This window comes from Equus quagga, chromosome 3 (assembly GCF_021613505.1).
Source record: "Equus quagga isolate Etosha38 chromosome 3, UCLA_HA_Equagga_1.0, whole genome shotgun sequence".
NCBI classification, from domain to species: domain Eukaryota; kingdom Metazoa; phylum Chordata; class Mammalia; order Perissodactyla; family Equidae; genus Equus; species Equus quagga.
The window spans coordinates 77,992,820-78,018,238 of NC_060269.1; positions in this window are offsets into that span (position 1 = coordinate 77,992,820).

Below are 25,419 nucleotides of genomic sequence, written 5' to 3' on the forward strand. Positions count from 1 at the left end.
CATCAAAAGGATTTTAGGCTCCTCCTGTTGATCCAAATTGTCAGAATTAATGAAAATTGAGAGACTGTCTATGGCCCAGAGCAACACATTAGACAGGCAGGTACAGTCATGTGCTACATAAGGACGTTTCAGTCAAACCACTGCATATACAACAGTGGTCCCACAAGAATATAATGGAGCTGAAAAATTGCTATCACCTAGTGACGTCATAGCCATCCTAACGTCATAGCACAGTGCATTACTCATGTGTTTCTGGTGATGCTGGTGTAAACAAACCTACTGTGTTGCCAGTTGTATAAAAGTATAGCACATACAGTTATGTACAGTACATAATACTTGGTAATGATAACAAATGACTAGTTACTGGTTTATGCATTTACTTTACCATACTTTTTATTGTTAGAGGGTACTCTTTCTACTTATAAAGAAAATTTAACTTTAAAACAATATACTGTGTGATGTTGGCAGCAGCCTCATACACCTCATGTTTGCTGCATCTCTTGATCGTATCATTTTCTCTTGTGCTTGATTTAATCTCTTGTTTTGTTCATTGTGGCCCCTAAGCATACAAAATCCACTGCTAATGTTTCAAGTAAGAGGCCACATTGAGTGATTGACCTGGAAATAAAATTAAAAGTGATTAAGGACTACAAACGTGGAAAATCAGTGATGGTTACTGCTTACCCATCCGGCATGTCCCATTCCACTATGGCTATGATCTTGAAGAAGAAGAACAAAGCGATGGAAGCTGTTAAAGGATCTGCTTCACCGAATGCAATGAGACTAACAAAAAATCAAGAAGGGCCTCTATCAGACCTGGAGAAACTTCTAATGACCTGGATTTAAGACCAGACACAGAAGCATATCCCTCTCAGCATCATGATGATCACGCCAAAGCAAAAAGTTTGTTTGCATTTATTGAAAGATAAAAGCTGGACCTGACTAAGCTGTTGAATTTACTGCCATCTCTGGTGGTTTAAAAAAATTCAAGAATCATTATTCATGACAAAATGTGAGAGTGAGAGTTGAGTCTGCAAGTGCTGATGTGAAGGCAGCTGGAGAATTTTTGCAAACTCTAGATGAGCTGATTGTGGAGGAAAATTACTTGCCAGAGCAAATATTCAATATGGATGAAACCTCCCTATTCTGGAAATGGATGCCTGAAAAAACTTCCAACCATAAGGAGGCCAAGTCAATGCCAGGTTTCAAAGGTTTTAAGAACAAGATAAAAGTCCTGCTTGGAGGCAATGTTGCAGGCTACAAATTGAAACCCTTTGTGATGTGGCACAGTGAGAACCCCAGGGCCTTCAAGCACATCAATAAGCACACACTGCCAGTTTGCTAAAGGAGTAGTAAGAAGTCATGGATGACCCAGCTTCTCTTCTGAGACACCCTCCTGAATTGCTACATCAGCCAAATGGAGAAGTACTGTTTGGAGATGAACATACATTTCAAGATTTTGTTTATTGTTGATAACGCTCCCAGACATCCTTCTTTTATTAGTGATGCTCATTTCAATACCTAATCAATGTTTCTCCCTCTAAACACCATCTCCTTGGTCCAGTCAATGGATCAGGGAGTTATAGCTGCTTTTTAGGCCTATTACCCGAGGAGGACCTTTGTTCAGGCTATCGCTGCAACTGAGGAAGACACTGATGCAATTCTGGGAGGATTATAACATCTATCACTGTATCAAGAACCTTGCTTGGAGTTGAGGTGATGTCACCAAGGAGTGTATGAATGGCATCTGGAAGAAGACACTCAAAAGGTTTGTCCATGACTTCAAAGGATTTGCCAAGGATGAGGAAGTTGCAGAAATCAACAAGGGTGTGGTTGAGATGGCAAGCAACTTTAACCTGAGTGTGGATGAAGATGACATTAAGGAGCTGGTAGAGGTGGTTCCTTAGAAACTGACTAATGAGGAGTTGTTGGAACTGCAACAGGAACGCATAGCTAAAGAAGAGGCAAGAGAAAAGGAAACTGCAGACGAAGAAAAAGAAGAACCCCCAAGAAAATCACAGTGAAGGGTTTAGCAGAATCTTTTGCAGACCTCAACAAATTCCTTGAAAAGTTTGAAAACATGGACCCCAACACTGAAAGGTTTTCATTAATAGAGAGGAATTTTCATGGTGCATTATCTGCTTACAAGCAAATCTAAGATGGAAAAGCGAGACAAACCAAGCAAACCACCATGGACATGTTTCTGAAAAGAGTGACACCTCCTCAAGGAGAGCCTCAGGCAGGTCCTTCAGGAGGTGTTCCAGAAGAAGGCATTGTTATCAGAAGAGATGATGGCTCCATGTGTGTTATTGTCCCTGAATACATTCTAGTGGGACAAGATGTGGAGGTGGAGGGCAAGGGATATTGATGGTCCTGACCCTGTGCAGGCCCAGGCTAATGTGTGTTTGTATCTTAGTATTTAACAAAAAGTTTAAAAAGTAAAAAGAAAAAAAGGAGAATTTTAAAAATAGAAAAAAGCTTACAGAACGAAGATATAAATCAAGAAAATGTTGTTGTACAGCTGTACAACGTGTTTGTGTTTTAAGCTAAGCGCCATTACAAAAGAGTCAAAAAGTTTAAAAATTAAAAAGTATATGAATAGAAAATTTACAGTAAGCTAGAGTTAATTTATTATTGAAGAAAGAATTTTTTTTAATGAATTTAGTGTAGCCCAAGTGCGCAGTGTAGATAAAGTCTACAGTAGTGTCCAGTAATGTCCTAGGCTTTCACATCACTCACCACTCACTCACTGGCTCCCCCAGAGCAACTTCCAGTCTGCAAGCTCCATTCGTGGTAACTGCCCTATACAGGTGTGCCATTTTCTTATCTTTTATACTGTATTTTTACTCTACCTTTTCTATACTTAGATATGTTTAGACACACAAGTACTTACTATTGTGTTACAGTTGTCTGCAGTATTCAGTCCAGTAACATGCTGCACCCTACGGCCCAGCTGTGTGGTAGGCTGTACCATCATGTATAGAGTGTAAGTGCACTCTACGGTGCTCAGTGACGAGATCAACTAATGACACATTTCTCAGGATGTATTCCTGTCGTTAAGCAATGCATGACTGTAAATATATCGACAGGGACTTGAAGTCAGGCTCCCAAATTGTGGTCAAAACCTAGCATTATGAATTGAGAAAAACAGAAGAAGTAAGTAGGAGGGAAGCTCATTCTCAAGAAATAAGCTCTGAGTTTTATTCATGCATGTATTTGTTCATTCAGGTTTTTCATCATTTATTCACCAAGTATCACTTTTTAAAAAAGTAATTGGGAAAATGTAAGCATAGAAAAACAGAGGACTAGAGTAATCATTTTCTAAGTCCAGGTCAGGAAAAGAATACTTAGAGGACATATCACGGTTTAGATTCAGAATTTACGGCTGAGAAGCAGATTAGCGGCTATGAGGCCAGAGCTAATAAGGCGTAGAACCTTAATATGGGCTCTCCTTCAAAATGGCAGACGAAATCACTCACATCGTAATAAAGCAAAGAAAAAGTGAATGAGAAAAATTAGATGACGACTATGTGTGGACAAGAGACTTCAACAAAATTTTAGAAGACAGCAGATGAAAGGACTTCTGTTTCTGATAACATTGGATAATAGAGCACTATTTTAACTCTTCCACTACAAACGGCTCATAACACATAAAATATATACTAAAAATATTCTCGATGTATCCATGAACTGGTGAGATAGAAAGGTGTATTTCTATTCTTTTTAAAAATTAAAGGTGAATACCAAACAAAAAGAGACCATGAAGCACTTTAAGCACTAAAGCTTAAAGGTATTTACCAGATGCCTTTAAGTTCTTGCTTAAAGTGAGAAGTCTAACAGGAAATCCCCATAACCTGGCAATCCTCAGTGTAAGCATGAGCTAGAGTACTCTCCACAACCCTTAGTGTTAAAAAAAAATGTTATCTTGAATATTAACACTGACCAGAGAGCAAAAACATTTTTTCCTGAGAAAACATAACAAAATAACCAGAAAACATAACAAAAGTAGGCTCTTGTACAGATATATTCATACTACTTGGATGATCCAAAAAAATAGCAAGCTACAAATTTACATTAAAATATTTCCAGAATATGAATGCCCATGAGTATCAGAAGCAAACAAAATCATCTCTAGTAAAACCTCCCTTTATTTCAGATAGTTCTTATAGATAGAATTCCATAGAAATTAATAAAAATGGCAATAAAATCCCAAAGAAAATGACAAGATCATGGTAAACAGTTAACCAAAATTCACACAAGGAAACAAAGCACCAGAAAAAATAACCAGCAGATAAAACAGACAACAAAGCCAACAGTTAAATGATATCAAAAACTGGGGTTATTGAGTACAAAATAAATGTAAAATATGTATTTTAATACATTTGAAAAATAAAGTGAATTTATCAAGGAGAAAAATTGTATACCCAAAAAGTGAAAATAAGAGTAATTAAAAATGAAACAATGGATTTGTATGACAGCAGCATAAGCACAGTTGAACAGAGAATTAGTAAACTGGGAAACAGATCACCAAAAACATAGAGAATACACTACAGAAAAGCAAATCAATAGAAAATATGAAACAATTAATAAGAAAACTGGAGGATTAAGAAAAAGTCTGTTTCAGTTTAGGTTCCTGTGAAAGTAAGAACTCAAACAATAACTTAGGTTATTTATTTTCAAGGTGACACTAGGGAACAGGAGTGCCAAATAGAGTGAAAGAAGAGAAAAGAAAATTAGGATTTATTACAGAGTTATCATCATAGGCAACAGGGACTCAATCCCATTGTATCTTCTGTAAAGGACTAGGTAAGAATGGCTTAAGAACTGAACCTCCAAAGAACAGGCAGGCCAGGAAAATGATGAACGGCTTCCCACCAGCTTTGTTTGAGGGCTGTTCCTGGAAGTGTTAATTTCCCTGTTGTTATAGGCTGCCTGTGTGTGGGCTGACTGCCTTCCACAGCTTAGGAGAAAGCTCTGGGGTGGAAAGCAGAGAGATGCTGTTATTATGTATACTCTTGAGGTGAGACACCTGCAATGAGCATGCAACTGAAAACCACAGCTGCACCACAAATGTCTGCTTCAATGTGTGCCATAAGCATAACGAGGATCACAAAGGGGAGGAGAGAATAGGAAAAAACAATATTCAAGATATAACGACTAATAATTTTCTAGAAATATTCAAAGACAGCAATCCATAGATTCAAGAATCCCAGAAAAATAATCCATGTAATAGTGAAACTAAAAAGCACCAGGGACAAGGAGAAGATTTGGAAAAAAGTCAGAGAACAAAGACCAAATACCTTTATAGGAATGTTACAAGACAGTAGAACATTATATTTGATATACTGAAAAATTCTGTTAAACTAGAATTATATAACTAGCCAAAACTTATGTTTCAAGAATGTGAGCACAATAAAACCATATTCTGTCAAAAACTGAGGGAGTTTTCCACCAACAGAACAACCTTGCCACAGTAAAGTATTAAAATACTTAAATGAGAACAAAAAATATCCAAGATAGGTCTAATATATAAAGAAACGAAGAGAAAAAAATTAGTTAATGTTGGATAAATCTAAATGAATATTTACTGCATATAATAATAATTTCTTATGGTTTAACAAGAGAAGTAAATTAGTGCACTCAACTTCGGTGGCCTGGGTTTGCAGGTTCAGATCCAGGGCATGGACCTACACCACTCGTTGGCCATGCTGTGGTGGCAACCCACATACAAAACAAAGGAAGATTGGTATAGATGTTAGCTCAGCATGAACCTTCATCAGGCAAAAAAAAAAAGAGTAGGATTGGCAACAGATGTTAGCTCAAGGCAAATCTTCTTCAGCAAAATGAAAACCAAGAACTAAAATACAGAAATATATACTTCAGTATATGATATAAATCAAGAAGAAATGTTTGGAATTAGAGTGTATTGTTCAGGAAAAATAGGTGTTAACTTTAGACCTTGTAAAGATCTATGTTAATATTACTTGGATAACCACTAATAATGATAAATAGAGTATATAATTTTCAATATAGATAAAAATAAAAGTGAATGAACAAACAAATGCAAATGAGTCAGGAAGGAAAAAACGAAGTAACATAAATAGAGCAATAAAAATAGAAAGCACAAAATAAATTGTAGAAATAATCAAAATACATCAACAATTACAACAAATATAGGTGGATTAAATACTCTTGTTCATACCCAAAGATCATAAAAATGCATTTTCAGAATTCAGCTGTATGTTTGTATATTTCCCCCAATTCTTCAATCTCCCTGTATCTGTGCACTTTGCAATATGACTTCTGTCATTTTTTCTAAGTAGAGATGAAATTTATTTACCTTAATTTTGGGCCTGCCTGCAACTTGATTTAACCAAAGAAATTTGGACAAGAGCACTAGTTCAGAGGCTAGATCTTATGAAGTGGTGTGTATTTCCGCATTCCCTCATGTAGCTCTGTGACCACTTGAGAAGAACACACCCTAGGTAGTCCACTGGTCCCAGAATGTGAGAGATACATGGATCTGAACTGAACTGAACCTGCAGCTGGAAGCCAGTTCCAGCTGACATCAGCATAGCTGATCCAGTCAAGAGAAATTCCAGCAGATGCATGCATTAAGAAATAAATCCTTAATGCTGGCATTAGATCTCCATGTGCTTTGTCACAGAGCATTATTTCAGCAAAAACTGATATGACGCTCTTTAGAAAAGATAGTAAAAATATAAATATTCAGATAAGCTAAAATTCAAACTGTGAAAAAAAAATATACAGTATAATACTAAAAACAGAAATGATGGTGCATTATCAGACAAATTATAAAGAATGGTTAGAGATAAGAATGTCACTGCATAATTTAAAAAGTTCAGTTTCAACTAACCTAAAATAAAGTGTTAAAATGCATAAAGCAAAGATTGATAAAAATACAAGCAGCAAAAACACAATCCCACACTGCTATCCGTAGATTTTAAAACCTTTTTTTTAGTGTTTGCTTGATTGATAGGTCAAGCATTCAAACACAGTAAAGAATTTAGAAAAATCAAACCACACATTTAACAAGTTTGATCTAATGAACACATACAGAGCACTTGAAATATTACTGCAGAATTCACATACTTTTCAAGTATTCTTAGAACTTTTACAAAAATAGACTATTTAACAGATCCATAAAACAAGCCTCTGAATCAGGTGAAAATAAGATAGAAATCAGAAGAGAACTCAAAAAATCCAATTTGTTTGGAATTAAGGAATACACTTCTAGTCTTTCCGCATATTGCAGCACTTGACATTTTCTATGCTTTCTGTTTTAGCCATTTTTACATGTCGTGGTATCATATTGTAGTTTTAATGAACATTTTCCTTATGACTAAAGATGTTGAACAACTTTTCATATATTTATTTTCTGTATTATACCTTTTTTGTGAAATACTTGTTTAAGTTATTTATTACGCAAGACAATTGGCTTTTTTATTAAATTGTAGGATGACTTCTGAGATTTTTGTATATGTGTCCTTTTCGTGATATACATACGGCAAGTAAATTCTTCATTTCTTTTGTTTGTTCTTCACACTTTAATGTATTCTTGATGAATAAGTCCTTAATCTTACTATTGTCTAATATATCATTTTTAAGAGGTGGTGCACTTGTGCCCTGTGTAAGAAAGCCTAGCTTATCCTAATGTTGTGAGTATGTTTTCCTCCATGTTTTTAGAAAAATAATACTTTTTTCACCATTAACATTTAGATTTATGATCTGTATGGAGCTGATTTTTAGGAAGAGTGTAAGGTGAGGGGGCACTAAATGTATTTTTTCCTTGTGAATATCCAATTGATCCAGCATCGTTTATTGAAAAGATCATCCTTCCTACACTGCATTTCTGATTCGCATCTGTCAAAAATCAGGACACTATATGTACACATGGATCTGTTTCTGAACTCAGCACATAATTCTAAGAAACAGCTGGTTAGATTGTAAACTGGTACAACCACTTTGGAAAGCTATTTGGAAATATCTGCTAAGTTTGAACATATACATATACTTCATAATTCAGCAATTCTATTCCTGGGTGTATATTTAAAATAAATGTGTATGTATGCTCACCAAAAGTTGCGTACCTGAATGTTCAGAGAAAGATTATTTGTGATAACTAAATACTAAAAACTGTTGTAATGTTCATGAATGTTATAATGGATAATTACATACAATGAAATATATAGAATAATAAAAATGAATCAACTATAACTAAGCACAATAACATGGATGAATTTCACAAAGTTGAGAGGAAAAAAAGCCATGGAGGAAAAGAAAATGGAGGAAATCTTTTAAAATAAAGTTTCAACACAGACAAAACTAATGTATAGTGCTAGAAGTAAGGATATTGCTATCCATTGGGTGTAGTATTATCTGAAAAAAGGGGATCTTCTAGGCTGTTACTAATGCTCTTTTTCTTGAACTGGATGCTAGTCACATTGTTGTATTCAATTTGTGAATATTTATTGGAGTATATGCTTCTGTGCACTTTTTTTTTTTTTTTTTGCTGAGGAAGATTTGCTCTGAGCTAACATCTCTTGCCAATCTTCCTCTTGTTTTTTTTTTTTTATCCTCAAAGCCCCAGTGCATAATTGTATATCTTACTTGCAAGTCATTCTAGTTCTTCTATATGGGATGCTGCCACAGCATGGATTGATGAGTGGTACATAGGCTCATGCCCAGGACCTGAACCAGCGAATTCCAGGCCCCTGAAGCAGAGCATGGGAACTTAACCACGCGGCTGTGGGGCCAGCCCCCTGAACTTGGCTTTTAACCTCAGGCAAAACCAATCAACCATACAGTTAAAAAACAACAAAATCAATAAAAAATAAGAAGTAGAAAGAACTTCTTGGAGAAGATTTAGGATTCCGGCGTTCAAGAGCAAAGTTCTGTCCCTTCATGGTGTCTCAGACCACTCAATTCTTAATCAAAGTCTATTAATGGTTAAGCCATGTCAACTCACACCAATTACTTGTCAACATTCCTATTTATAGGAGCGATCTAGCTGAAAACAAACTTACATAAGTAGGAGTGAGGGAAATTTACATATGTAGGAGTGAAGGAAAGCCAAACAGCTACCTGAAAAAAAAACCCATAACAATCAGAAGTATGAAGAAAACCAAAAGCTTGAAATATAGACACCAAGATAGAAAAACATTAGAATTGAGTCTGGAGGAAAATGACATGTATCAAGAAAACACAAGGTATTACCAACACCAACACTAATAATAACAACCAATCCCTCTAATTATTAAGTCTCCCTTCTTAAAAAGAGATGCTTTTATTCATGTACTAATTTGCAGCACAAACTTTGTAGTTATCCTTCCTGCTCTCTTATTTTCATACTTCCCACATGATTCATCAACAAATCTTATCAACTCTATCTTGAAGATATACTCCAAGCCCAATTGCTTCTCAAAAACTCCAGAACTACCACCCTATCCAAGACACTATCATCTCCCCTATGGAGTATTTAAACAGCCCTCTATCTTCTTGCTTCTATGCCCCACTGCCCTTGTACCTCCCGCATCATATAACTTTTCTCCTTATAAATTACCTGTGATCATGCATGTGCCCTTCAAAGCTCTAGACTGTTTACTTATGTTTTAGAACAAAATCTAAACTCAGGCCGTGGTCTGTAAGGTCCTGTATATTTTGACAGCGGCTACTTTCTTTTATTTTGCTTGTACACATTCTTCCACTTCTTCACTCAACTCCCTTCAGGCTGGTCTCTCTGCTTGTTTTTAAATTGTGAAATATGCTCTATAAATTTTTAATCAATCTAAAAATAAATTAAAAACAAAAAAACTCCACACAAGATTTAAATAAATTACAGAAGAGAATGTAAAAGCTATTAATCTGACAATGTAAAATTAAAGATTCAGTTGACAGAGATTAATGACTCTATGTAGATGATGCAAAATATCCATTCTGTTTAGACAAATATTATCATTCCTAACAATGTAATTTATGGGAGCAAACTATTATATTAAAACAGAAAAATATTTTTACATGAAATTATATAGATTGTCTATTTATATGTTTTCCATATATATACTTTGTTATACTTTGATATTTTTTATTTTTGATGAAAAGCAAGTGAACTTTTAAAAGGCTTAAAAACATGTACAATATTACTTGTGGTTACCGCTGAAGGAGGATATAAACATAGGTGATTTTAGATTCTGTTTTTGTTCATCCATATTTCCTAAATCTTCTGGTCTAACGTTAAATTACTGCCAATAATACAGCACACTTTCTGAAGAATTATTGCTGGGAAAAAAAATTTTTATATTATACAATTGCCTACACACCGCGCGCACACACACATGCTCACAAAAATTCACATACACATAAATTCCTTCTCCAGACTTAGATGTCATGACATTTACCAGGCAGGATTTCAGAATTGCTTTGGACCAGTGACTACAACTCATCCTTTCCCTCTCTGAGTGCCACTGGCTTGTATAATTAGTCTATGTCTGTCCCTCCTTTGTAAAGTGCATGTATGAGTTCAACTAATTCATCTTTTTAGTTCTTGGCTCTTCATGTCAAGAGCTAAGTATCATATGAGTTGTACATAAGAGCAGCATCAAGACCTGATATAGATCAGAAGATCTTGTACTTTGATTATAATGCCATAACTGGCTGAGAATTTTAAGGATCTTTAAATGGGATGGATGTAAGCAATTGTGGTCAGGAGGTGGACTGTGGAATATCATTTACAAAAATAGTTACAATTCATCTTTTTCCTATAACCATACCCTATTTTCAATATAACATTACAGATCATACATCAAGCAATGACATCTATTTCTCTATCCCTTGAATCCGGGCTGTCTTTACAATTTGTGTTGACCAATAGAGTGCAACAGAAATCATACTGTGTGAATTGTAACCTCGCTTGCTTCTCTTCTCCCTCTCGTGGAACCCTGAGACTGCCATGTGAAGAAGATCAGTTCACATGCCAGATAAAGAGAATCATGTGGCCCAGTGTTTCCTTTTTTCACCACCCATAGCTAACCTTCAAACACCAGCCAGCCCCAGCCAACCTGACAGCGGGCCTCAGATGTACCAGCAAGCCAACTTACCCAGTTTAGCAGAACAGTTCAGTTGATCAGTAGACTTATGACTAATAATAAATGGCTGTTTTTCATCTACTAAATCTAGGGAATGTGTGTTATACGACAACCGTTAACTAATATAGTGGTTTAAAGTTAAGTGCAATTAAAAAATCACATCAGTGGAGAATCTGAAAATTTATAATAAAGAAAAAAGTTGTGTAGATGCGCATGGCTACTGAAAATAAAAGCAGAATACTGTAGAGAGCAGTAATAAACAAGAGTTGGATTCACTGGTCAAACGCTGAGTGATGGCTGGCACATATGATTCAGGATCTTGTAGTTTCTCAGTTCTATTATTTCCCTTATGCAAAATATTTCAATATCTATAGCAGAATAATGAACTGTTATTTATATATATTATAAGCAATGGATACATAAAGCTATGAAAATAATTAAATGATGCTTTTGTTTTATCCTCCATACTTCTCACATCCCTCCCCCTTCTTGACCCAATTGGTTTTGGAGTAATAGTAATATAAATGATGGCTGCATTTAACAATAGTTATCTATTTTCTATATTATGTTCTTTCATCTCAAATTAATTCAAGATAAGAATTTTCTGATTAGATGTAGATAAACTGAATCATGCTAGTTTATGTAGTGTGAAATAGAAGCTTGAAACATCATGAATACTACATTGCTACATAACTAGTTATAAACCAGGTGAGCATAAACTAGTTTTAGTGACTGAATAGAAATACACTAGGAGTGAAGGAAAAGGAAAGGCATGTTCTGAAGAAAATCGAATAAACTATATGTACAAATGAAGAAAAACTAAAGCAGAATAGCCAAGAGATGTTTTGTACTCAGAACTATATAACACATGAATAGGTCTCTTGGCATCATCGTGGTGAACTTATCTACAGTGAGTTAAAGGTTATGCAAACAGAAATGATAACATTTCAAAAAGTATCAACAAAACAGGAAAATGCTAGATTTGCATCATAAAGAACACATACCTTGCTGGGCTGTGAGCAGGACAGAAGAAATGCATTTACATGAAAAACTGAAAGACACACTGTCAATATGGGAAAAGTGATGTGGAAAATTGGAATAATTACCTGGATAATTAAGGCCAAAAATGCTAATAAGGTAAAAGAGCTCTTTACAATTTGATTTATCTAGGTCAGCTGTCTACATTTATTAAATTAACTGAACAATTATTCAGGTCTCCATTTTTCAGAGCTTGAATAGACTTTGGTATCGATTCCTTGTTTGCGGGCTGAGGCATTGCAGGCTTGGTGCACTACTGGCATTTCCATATCAGTTACAGATCATACTCATTTTAAGTCTTACTATGCACTTCATCACAGTTTAAGACATTGCTCCATTATACTTAAATAATATACCACTCTTAAATAATACTGTACCGTTAATAATACCATACCAAATAATAATATATCATTCTTAAAGAATAATACCATTCTCAAATCTGTGAAATATCAATTTCCAATTTAGTCTCATTTGAAAGCAACGTCCTAGAAACCAAGCAAGCTGAGCTGCACTTAAATGGCTACAAACCACTGGAGAGTTGCATAAGTCTTGTAAATGCTTGAAAAAATCATATAAGATATAGCTCTGTGTGTTTCAAGTGACAATTTGACTCTAGCATTTTGACTTAAGTTAAAATAGTTTCAATTCGATGATTAATTTGATCTTTATACACAATCCAAACATGGAATTTTTTTCTTCTGACAATGGTTATTTAGGGGCAAATGGAATATAAGAACATGTGACCTCTCTAGATATCTGTAAGAATGAAGCAGTACATTATAATCCTATTCCAAAGGAATCACTAAATATGTTTCAATTTCAAACATTTGTATCACAAGTAACCATGAGGCATATATTTTATTTTAAACACTTGCGCACTGAAACTGGAAGATAGACACCATGCCTTAAACACAAGTTAACAAAGACCCTCGGACTTGGAAAGTTCAACCAGACTGGAAATCTTCCTTCTAAACCTGTTCAGACAATTAAGAAAGCAACATAAATATTTCGAAAGATTTTTATGGTTTGACAGATATGGCAAAACAAATGCATTCTTGAAGATACCATCTCTCAAGATCTTTCATCTAAGGTATGACCCACATAACTTACTATTAGAAGGTAGGTAAGTTGTAAAAATCTATGCAATGCTTGTGAAGATGAAGGAATCCATAGAGTAGCACTTTGCAACCTTGGCAATATTGATATTTCGGGCCAGATAGTTCTCTGTTGTGAGGGCTTGTCCTATGCATTGTAGGAAATTTAGTAATAGCATGCCTGGTCTCTTCCCACTAAACGCTAGTAGCACCTTTTTCCCCAATTGTGATTACTAAAAATGTCTTCAGATAGTGACAAATGTCCCCAGGGGACAACACCGCCCCTGGTTGAGAATCACTGCCTTAGAGGGTACACCTGGTGTTCTCAGATCCACTACACCTGCACAACTACCCCAGCCCTTTTCCAATCGAGTTAGAACATACTGCTTTCAGAGGTTGCAGCTTTTCAGCTTTGTCGCAGCTGGAGGACGGAACTAGAGACTGAAAGGGAAAATGTGGTTGACAGTGACTGTGCTACGAAGAAACTAGTGAACTCCCTACAGGCAAAGCTTAGCCGATTAGCCCTTTAATTGTCTTAAGCCCCCAAGAGACCTCCCAAAGAAAACAAATGAAACCCACCCTGGACATGTGGGTTGACAGCCATCCCATGTGAAAGAAGCCCTCCTGCTGGGAAATCTCTGGCTAAATTGGGAATGTTACATCTCACCAGGGCTGTGCAAATGGAGTGGCTTCCTACCCTCACCTGGATTCTCCCCTCAAGATGAAAATCCTGAGCTCTGGAACCCTTAGGCAGTGAATTCTCCAGAGACCTGTGCTAAGAGTCATTAGGGTTGCATGATTTCCTTGAACTTCTGTCATCCCTTATTAGGGCTGCTGCTTTCTCCAACAACACAAATCTGTAAAAAACCCGAACTAAGTGTTGCAGAGATAACTGGCCTGAGAGCCACCGTTTGTTTCCCTGCAACTAGTGAAATAAATACTTTTGTTTGAAAATATCTGGCAGTGAAGCAATAATTGTTTTTTTTTTTAAATTTTTGACATCTATGCTTTTGCCATTAGAATGCTGGCTGAAAATGCCTATTACTATAAGAACTATCTTTGTTATTTAAGTTGTCCATATCAAACAACATTAATAAAGAGAGTTTTTTCCTTGTGGTTAATTAGACAAATGGAAAATGATTTTTGAAGTGTTTGACCTATGGAGAACAAAAAATCTGAACAGCGTTTCTCAGCCTCAGCACTATTAACATTTTGGACCAGAAGATTGTTATGGAGGAGGCTGTCCTGTGCTTCGTAGGACGTTTACCAGTATCTTTGGCCTCTACCTAGTAGATGGCAGTAGGAACACCCCTCCCACCACACACACTCTCAGATTGTGTCAAAGGGAAGTGTGCAGACATTGCCACGTGTCTCCTATGGGGGCAAAATTGCCCAAGCTGAAAACTGCTGATCTAGAAAAGTCCTGCTTTGAAATGCCATGGGTGCCATTGGGCAGGTCCACAAGGCATTTGACAAATCCTTTGTCATAAACAACGTTAGGCTACAAAGATTTTCTCCTATTTTTTTCTAAATATATTATAATTTTACATTTGGAGCTATGATCCATTTTGAATTATTTTTTATATAAAGTGTGAAGCTGGGGTTTATTTTTTTTGTATTTAGACATCCAATTATTCCATTTGCTGAAAGACCATCCTTTCTCCACTTAATTATCTTTACACGAGTGTCAGTAATCAATTGGTCATATTGTGTGGATCAATTGGTCATATTTGTCTGGACTCTGTTCTATTCCATGGATCTATTTGTCTATCAATAACACATTGCCAATAACATTGAGTATATACTCAATTTAAAAATTGGGCAGTGAGAATCATTCAGTTGTATTCTTTTACAAAATTGTTTTGACTATTTATTTCTTTTGGCTTTTATTGAATTTTAGAGTTAACTTGCATATATGCAAAAATAATTATATATATACCAACATAAATACATATCATTTATAATTGAGTGATTTGTATACAGCATAAGTACTATATAAATACTATATAAGTATATATTTGTGTGTATCTATAGGATATACATATATATTTACTAGCAATAGCTGTAAATCAATTAAATACTTAAGTATAAATCTAAGAAAACGTACAGGATCTTTAAGAAGAAAACTACAAAACACGGATGAAAAAAATCAAAGAAGACATAAATAAATAGAAAGACATGCTATGTATATGAATTGAATGATTCAGTATAGTAAAGACATCAGTTATCGCCAAACTGAACTATCACACAATTCTAATCAAAATCCAAGCAGAGATTTTTTTTCTTTTTTGGGTATATCTACAAGCTAATTCTAAAATTGAATGAAAAGGCCAAATGTTCAAAACAGTTCTGAAAATGAATAATAAAGCTGAGGGAATTGCACTACCCAATTTTAAGGCTTACTATAATAATATCAAAATAGCTCCAAATATGTCTTCCTTGCTAGTATTTAGAAATATTTACTCTAAACACTGCTTTGTCTGAATAATACAAATTTTGATATGCTGCATTTTCAATTTTGTTCATTTAAAAATGATTGTTAATTTCCTCTGACTTCCTCTTGATCCCTTAATTATTAAATCATTTAAAAAATATTTAATAGACTTTTTTGTAGCAATTTTAGGTTGACAGAAAAATTGATTAAAAAGTTCAGAGTTCTCATATATCCTCTTACCCTTTAATCTCCACTACTATTAATATCTTGCATTAGTGTAGTGCATTTGTTATAATTGATAAGCCACTATTTGTAATTATTAATATATAATATATAACTAAATCCATAATTCAGTTTTAACTAAAGACCATAGTTCACGTTAGGGTACAAATGTATAATGACATGTTATCGTATCCACCATTACAGGATCATACAGAATAGTTTCACTGCTCTATAAATCCTCTTTGCTCTGTGTGTTCATCCTTCCTGCCCTCCTCCCCAGTTCCTGGCCACCACTGATCTTTTTACCATCTCCATAGTTTTCTTTTCCAGAATGTTATGTAGTTGGAATCATGTAGCCTTTCAAAATAGGTTTCTTTCACTTAGCAATATACATTTAAGCTTCCTCCATGTCTTTTTGTGGCATAGTAACTCATTTATTTTTCTCACTAAATAATATTTCCTCTGTATGGATGCACCACAGTTTATCTATTCACTCACTGAAGGACATCTTGGTTGCTTCCAAGTTTTAGTAATTATGAATAAAGCTGTTAGACACATTCACATGTTTTTCTGTGGATGCAAATCTTCAACACATTTGTATAAACACCAAGGATTGTGATTGCTGGATGATAAGGAAAGAATATGTTTAGTTTTGTAAGAGTAGCCAAACTGTCTTCCAAAGTGGTTGGACCATTTTGCATTCCCACCAGTGAGGAATGAGAGTTCCTGCTACTCCATAGCCTTGCCAGCACTTGGTGTTGTCAGTGTTTTGGATTTTCATCATTCTAATATCTGTGTACTGGTTAGTTATTGTTGTTTTAATTTGCATTTCCCCAATGATATATAATGTTGAACATCTTTTCATATGCTTATTTGTGAACTGTATATCTTTTTTGGTGAGATGTCTGTCCAAGTCTTTTACCCACATTTTAATTGTGTCTTTCTTCTCTTATTGTTGAGTTTTAAGAGTTCTTTGAATATTTTGGACACCAGTTCTTTATCAGATAGTTGTTTGCAAACAGTTTCTCCCAGGCTATGGCTTGTAATTTCATTCTTAACAGTGATTTTGCGGAGCAGATGTTTATAATTTTAATGAAGTCCAAAGTCAGTATCTATGTTGTCTCAGTGTTGGCAATTATCTTTTCCCACTCCGGTTGAGATTTTCTCACTTCTTCACATGCTGAGTAATTTTGGATTGTGATCTACACATTTTGATGTTATAGGACTCTAGGTCTTGTTTAACATCTACAGAGGATGTTGACATTTTTGTTTTGTAAGCAATCAGAAAATAAGAAAAATAAAAAAGATTTTTGTTTTATAAACAATTGACTAAGGTGGGTTCAGGCTACAAGTTCTGACTAGCATCCTGTGAGCTGTGATTCTAATATCAGTTTAGATTTCAAACTGTCGTAGTGCTATTCTAATCTGTCCCACACATTCGCCACCAAGTCTGGGACTTGAGTGATGTTCCATCTTGTAGTCTGTATGCTGTTTTGAGGCAGATGCACTCATATTCAGCTCAGAGTTGAGTTTATAAGCCACCTTAATGGGTCAGTCTTCTGAGTTCGACCCTCTGCCCCATTGCTCAGATATATTCCAGTTCTCTGGGTCTGCCATTTTCTTGTCCTTGAGTCAAAGTTGGGTCTCAATTTACTCAAATGCACTGCACACTTCTTGCAACAACACCCACATTTGAGACTAAAAAGTGGGAAAATGGAAAGGGGAAAAAAGAGTAAATGGGCATATTTGTCATCCTCTAAGGACCCCAGCTCCATAGACAGTGAGGAAGACCCCTCTTTCCAGAGATTTATGCTCTTGCTCACCATTGTAGCCCATGTTGTTTCTGCTTCCATGGGATCACTTGGATCCTAGGGCACAAAAAAACAGAGACAAGGAAGAGAAAGAGAAAAAACTGGTGACTTTCCTTATTCTCTCTGAATATTAGGACATCTCTTTCTCATGCCTCAAGCTAGACTAGCAGATTTTTCCTGGAGCAATCTCTCTGCACTAATTTTCTCTTCCAGACTTCATGATGTATTGAATTCAGGCTAGGGGACGCCAGAAGGAAAAATAATGGTAGACCCACTGATAGTCAATTGTACTTGGAATACTGGTCTTCCTCTTTAATCCTCTCATCATTATTTATTTTTCAGAGTCTTCAAATAGCGTCCTATCCAATCTCTCTAGGTTCCATAGCTGCATCCATTGGGTTATAGAGACAGGATTGTGTTGACTCAGTCCTCGAAGCAGAATCTTTAGTCTTATTTTAAAGTACACGTTCTTGCCTTAGTAGACATTTTTTTCAAATCATGGATTTTTACAACAGTTAAATGAAATTTCTACCTCCCTTATCTTTAACATTTTCTGTACCTTATATAGGCAAATACTATTTTAGAGAAGAAATATAAAGAAGGGCACAGTCTCTTTTAGTAAAAGACAAATGATATTATAAATTTCTGCACATCTTTATGAACTGAAGTTTAGATGTTTAGCAGGATCCCTCGACATAGAATGAGGTAGGTTTGAATGTGACTGACATCTTCTGCCAAAATCATAGCCATCTTAACTACTTTTCTAAGAAAACTGATGACTTTGTAGGCGTACGACATGCTCAAGTGCTGGGAGAGGCATTGTCACATATGATCACCCACTCCGTTTGATGTAATCCAGCAATGAATTTTGAATGTACTTACTATTTTCATATGCAAAACAAAGATTTGAAGATTAAGAAGTCTGTCTTGAGTTACACAGTCTGCAAGTGGCATAGCTTGAGCTTTGCTTCAGATCTTTCTGACTCAAAAACTCCAACACGTGATACAGCAGATATTGTTTGATTATTTGCAAGTTCTACTCAGATGAAGGGAAAGTTATGTAAATACAAATTAGAAAAGGTTAAGAAAATAAACATAAATAGTAAATTAGAGATTAAGACAAAAAAGAAACAAAATAATAGGTCATAACTACTTTAGTCATACTTTAGTGTCTGTCAAGAGTCATTTTGTATTTTCTAAATATTTCTCTAGCAAGCAGAGATTTAAACCTTACAATATTGGGATTTTAACCCATTACTCACAAGATTTACAAATAATAATTATAGAAATGACCCATGTTCAGAAGCTTTTACCTTAAAAAATATATTTTAAAAGTATAGTTTTCGAAAAATGGTGAAAATATAAGCCCTTATTACTTAGCATAGGTAGATAAAGAGACAGATCATGGACTGAGAGAGAGACAGACAGTGTGATGGGTCCACAGAGAGAGAAACTGTCAGATAAGCAAAACCTACTCAATGCAAATATATTTATTCAGTACTTAAGCTGATTGCAGGGGAGGAAAAATAATCTTTTTCCTCCACTAATGTTGGGTTTTCTGATTGAGGGCCTGTAAATAAGACTAACAAAAGACAGATTAATAAGAGAAAAACAGAAGTTTAATAACATGTACATCATACATACACTTGGGAGCACTTAGTAATGAGCAATTCAAAGGAGTGGTTAGAGCTTGGGTTTTTATAGCATTGTAACAGAAGAACAAGACAAAGGAAGTGGACTTGGAGCTTCTAGGGGCAGCAAATTGAGAGAAGGCAAATGCATGGGGTAAGTGATGGTAGATAATGCCTCATTTTAGAAGATTTGTTATGTAGATCCTCTGGTGCCTTCTCTGGGTGATAAGTGTCTACAGTTGTCTCTAGTGATTAACTTCTTTCTGGTAGAGAGGGAAGAGGGGACACCTTTAAAAATCTGCATCCTGATTTTAGGCAATTGGGGGAAGGCCGAGAGCTGTTCTTGTATCTCCTTTTTCTCATTTGCCTTCAGCTCAAAATAATCCTTATGTCAAAGTTATCTATTCCGGGGTGACATATTCTGCTAAACTTTGAGAGTTTGGGAGTATGTTTTCCTTTAGACCAGGGTACCTGTTAAGAGTAATTCCTTCTCAGATTCTTTGTGAGAAAATAACTAATGTTTGAAAATTTCTATTCTTACCATCACATCTACGGCATTTGTATTCATAGCTCTAAAGTAGTTTTATACATTTGCAAAATATTCTTGATATCTATACATAGTCCTCTCAGCAACCTATCCAGGAACTTTCATAAATTAGTGGCTATAGCTCAGAATGTCAAGCGACTTTCTGTGCTACTTGCTAGCTTCTGTGCACTCTCTCAGTGATGTCTATTTGTTGAAATTCAATCTAATGGGTGTAGGGACAGCAAGCTCAGTGCTGTGGGGATAGAGAGGAATGGTTGCTGCCCTGAAGCAATTGCAATCTAAGAACTTACAGAAGCATATAAGCAGACTGAGAGGAATCAGTGTGCTAGGAGAGGAAGAAAAACAGCCTACGAGCTGTTCAGAGGAAAGGCTCTGATTTCAAGAAGATTAATGAGAATGTTAGACTCAGTATTTCATTCTTTTATTTTTTATCAAGTAATTATTGAACACATACATGCATTTAGGCACTGAGGCATAGTAGTGGACAAGACAAGAGGAGGCCCTTGTTTCATGGCATTTACATTCGACTAGGTGTGGGAAGACAACAAACATTAAAATCACAACACAGTGATTTCAGGTAGCAATGAAAGATGTGGAAAACTAGGATGGGAATATCACAGCTAGAGGGATGGGTGGGGGCAGTGCTTTCATGAGAGGGAGAGATCTTCTTTAGATTGAGTAACTCCAAATAAAAGATGTCTTTGAGGAGGCCATATTGGAATGTGTGGGGGACTGGTCTTGGCCACGCCAAGATAATGTCTCTTTGGCATGAGGATTATTTGGGGCTTGTTGCTTTTGATAAACTGGGACAGTGAAGGATGCTCTGAGGAGTGGAACTTGCTTACCCTTTGTTAAGAAACATTGACATTTGTAAGGGAAATCTCCATCTGTAAAGGTCCCTCCCTCTCTGTATCAGGAAGAAGACAGGGATGACTTTATCTCTAGAAACTCTTAATCAATACCAAAGGCAAGGACTTAAATCTGCATTTATTTACTGTACTTGTGTGGTAATCTCCCAAGATTGACTCCCCTCCACCCCCAACATCCTCCTTTGTCGTTAGCTGGATATGATATTTAAGGTGGGGACTTCACCCATTTTGGAGAGTTGCTCAGCTTTCCTCACCTCTCCCATGTATACATGCTGTAAAGCTTTAATTTTCTCCTGCTATTGTGTCTTATGTGAATTTAATTTGTTCTCTGGCCAGACAAACCCAGAGAGGGTAGAGGAAATGTCTTCCTCCTCTACAATCATAAGAAGGAAGCCGCTTAGATTTGGAAGAAAAGAGAAAATAGAATTACCATTACAGGCCAAATGTGGGACCATGCTTAGCTTTCTAAAAGTAAAAAAGACCATCACAGATGAGGGAGAAGATAGTAGGAAATGGAGTCAGAGAAATGAGCCTGGGTCAGATCACCAGGGCACAGGAACCAGAGGGAGGTGTCTGGACTTGGTTCTGAGTGCTCTCATCCTTGGATGCTTTCATTTATGTGTCTACACAGCTACACATGCACACACCCATTTCAATTACTACCGCCCTAGCCCCATCTGCTTCTTTTTTCAGGTATTCATTTCACCTGTCCACTTGATTATTTTTGCTATCATTATCCCATCAGAAGGGTCAAAAATAGTGAAGTAATTTGGAACTCAGACTTTGGAATCAGATTGTAGGGGAGGCAGACACTTCCTCTACTCTCTGGGCCCTTCCAGCTGGGCTACAAATTAAATTCACATGAGATAGAATAACAAGAGAAAAGTAAACAAAGCTTTATAGCATGTCTACATGGGAGACACTCAGGAAAACTGAGCAACTTGCCAAAATGGTAGAAGCTGTCATCTTAAACACCTCTTCAGCTAAAGACAAAGGAAGATATTGGGGGTAGTGATTTGGGACTTCGAAGGGGTGGAAGGCAATTTACATGGAGATGGAAATGTAAATGGGCCAACTACAGACATTGAGACCTGAGAGACACATTTTACATTGCATTACAGTTATCTTATGATATTAGTTCCTTCCTGGAACAGGCCCTTCTATTTTAAATTCTTTTAGGCAGTTGGGCAGGAGGTCAAAGTTTTTTTCAGAGTCTTTTGTTCTTAAAAATAAGCCAAAGACACATTTCGGGGTGGTCAATGCTGATCCCCGACAAGATACACTCAGGTTCAAACTTTGTCTCTGACTTTATTGGGAGCAAGATATTTTAGGTTTTGAACAAGGATCTTAATCCTTTAAGTCAAGATTTCTAATCAGTAATATAAAAAAGTAATATTTAATTCATAGAATTTTCACCAGAAACAAATGTGATAATATTTACAGACTACTTAAAAATAGTATGTAAAATAAATGGTGTTTATTATTATTGTAAAATATCTTTCCCTTTATTACATCTTTCAAGGCTGTTGTCTATGATGTAGACTCCAATTGCAATTAATTGCCTCTATAATCTGCTTCCAATTTTTATTTAAAATGACTAAATTAATAATATGATATTGTATGAAAAGTTATTTGTCCCACTGTAATTTGAGCTACTTAATAGGGACCACATATCACATCATCATTAGAATCTTCATAAAACCTGCAGAAAATCTGCAGCAGGTACATTCAGCAAATAAATAAACAAACAAACAAAAGCTTTATTTAACTTTGATGAACAAAGAATCAATATATAGACATATAGTTATTATTTATTTTTATTTTCTCTCTTGTAAGTTGTTTCCTATCACAGAAAAATAACAGATGAAACTATGGCCTGGGTTTATTAACGAAGCTGCCACTCATTTAGTGTCTTTTTCTTAATAAACATGCATTTACTACAAGATCCCTTTAGGCAGCGAGCTCATCATGACATATATGCTTTTGTTGCAATCACCTAATCTCATTTAGACATCGCCTTTGAACTGGTCAGAAGTACTTACTTGTACACCAACTTTCAGGTATACTGATAAAATAAGGAGTCTTGAGGCAAGTTTCAGTGATAAAATGATATATTTATGAAAAGATACTTTTGTCTAGAAATGCCTACGTGTGTGGAAACCTTTGGAAACATTAGAATGCAAATGTCAACCTACCTCTGAGGAGATGAAACAAATAACGAACTGTTTAGGTACTTAAGGAACAAGCCAACTTGGCAAATCTTTCTGATATAATGATAAAATCTATGTGATTACTTTATTTGTTTTTATTTAAGCTATTTTAAATGTCAAAAATCTCTTCGACGGTATTATTTCAAAAGGCTACATAAGCAATTCTCTCTTTAAAAGCGAAGATCCCTTTTGTCAAGAGAAGATTTAGTAATAAGTCTTGATAGCACTAAGTGCCCAGAAGAATGGTTTAAGTTCTAGAAAACTTAGTAATTTTATTAAACCTAGGCTTACAAAATAAAAAGGTACATTTTATGTAATCCATAGTTCAAAGAAACATAAACTTGTAATTGATAAGTGCAAGTCTCTATGTCCTATATGGGGCAATTTCTACCAGAGATAGGACAGAATATCACCCAGATGCAGAGATAGAAATGATAGAAGAAGTGGTAAGTTTATAGCTTCTTAATACAAAGGAATGGCTTCTAGTTAATGCTGATCTTAATTGCTAAAAAGACTGTCAGCCTAACGCAAACTGAGTAAACTATTGACTATCTTCACTCACACTTAGTCTTTGCTCACTTTTTCAAGCTGAGCACTCTTAAATATCAGCCTTTCAACAGCTGATTTCTGAAGGCTAAATTTACTTGTGCACAGAGTGCAGAAGTCCCTGTCTTTCTGGAATCTCTAGATCTGTATTTTCTCCCTTAATTAATTCTCCCTGCAGATCTTAGCACGTTTATTATTACTTTGTGTTGACAGACGGGGACATTTTGAACTTGCTTTCCTACTTGGAAATCTTGCTTAAAATTGAGTGACCCAGTTTGCCTAATTATGGCATTTCTTGATGTTCAGGAACGTCAAATATGACCCTAGGAGTAGCAGCACTTTTGGACAAACCATGTACAATATCTCTTGAACTACAAAAGCAATTTGTCTCAGTTTAGGGCAAAACTAGGTAGAAGTTGGATATCTGTGGCTGAATAAGGCAGTCTTGGTGGGTCTGAGATCTAGGATTAGATGATTATTGTGGAGAAGGGGATACTAAGAGAAAATCCACACACTGAGGTGGGGCATGGAAAGGCAATGTTTCATGCCAGCAGTGAGTGTGGACTGGTCCAAAGCAGCAGTAGGTGGGTGGAGCATCCAAAGGTGAAGACCTGGAGGAAGAGTAGGCACATGGCCTTTAGGAAACATGTCAGAGGGAAATATGCCCCCAGCCAATGGCCACGGTACACTAACTCACTACTTGTGCACTATTAAATGTCTGCTATATGCCAGACCCTACGCTAGTGTCTCAAAATAAGAGCTGTGAACAAGGCAGATATGCTATTTGCCTTCACATAGTTTCGTGAGGGAGATAAACAAATATTAACTATACTTACACAATTATACAAGTATAATTTGTGTAAGAATATTTTGAATAAGTACCATTCTGTGCTGAGACCATATGGCAAGAAAATATAACCTAGTCAACAGAATTATGGCAGGTTTCCCCAAGGAAGTGATACTCAAGCAGCCTCCGATCTGTAGGAAAGAGGCTGTCAAGAATAAGACAGGGACAATTCCATAGACTGGGCCACTAGGTCATTGCTGAGACACAGATTTAGGAATGGGATAGGCAGAGCCAAGCTTTTAAAAATTGAATTAGAAGGACAAAGTTAGTAAAGATGAAAGAATAATTTGATGCCAAACCAGGGAGGAAAGTTAGTACAATTTAGATGCTTCTGTCCTCGTACTCCTGCATCTATATAATCACCCTAAAAAAGCTAAATCTCTAACAAGGTTAAGCTCAGGGTTGATCTTAGACACAGGAGGAATGACTGAATTAAACAGCTTCAGTTACAAGAAGAGAAGAAGTGCAAGGATTTTGGATGTTCTAGGATCTAAGAAGAATGAAAATAAAAATAAAAGATATGATCACTCTACAACCCATGGAATGAGGACAGAGAAATAGAGAAGGTATCCCACTATTCCAATCAAACTTTTAAAAATCAGTGAGTGTTTACAGAGTGGCTATCACACGTCTGACACTGTGCTATTCTTGAGGATACAATAGTGAACAAGATTAGTTTTTATGCTGAGATGCTCATAGGCTGATATGGGAGACAACAAACACAGTAGACTCTGACACATGATACTATGAGGTTGAGCTCTAAAAGATCACACAGAGGGTCAAATCATCTAGACTTAGACGGTCAAGAAGAATATCCTGGAGAAAGTAATGTTTAAACTGAGATGATTAATGAATAAAAAATAGATGATTATTGAAACCATAGGATCACCCAGGAGACTATGTGCAAAGAAAGGAAACAGTGCTAAGGAAAGTTAGCATAAGGAAAGAAGAACTGCTTTTATGAAATGGGTAGAGGAAGGAAAGCCCTAAAAGGAACCTGTGAAGGATTACCCACAGATAGAAAAAAAGACACACATACACACACCCACTCTCACAGAACACAAG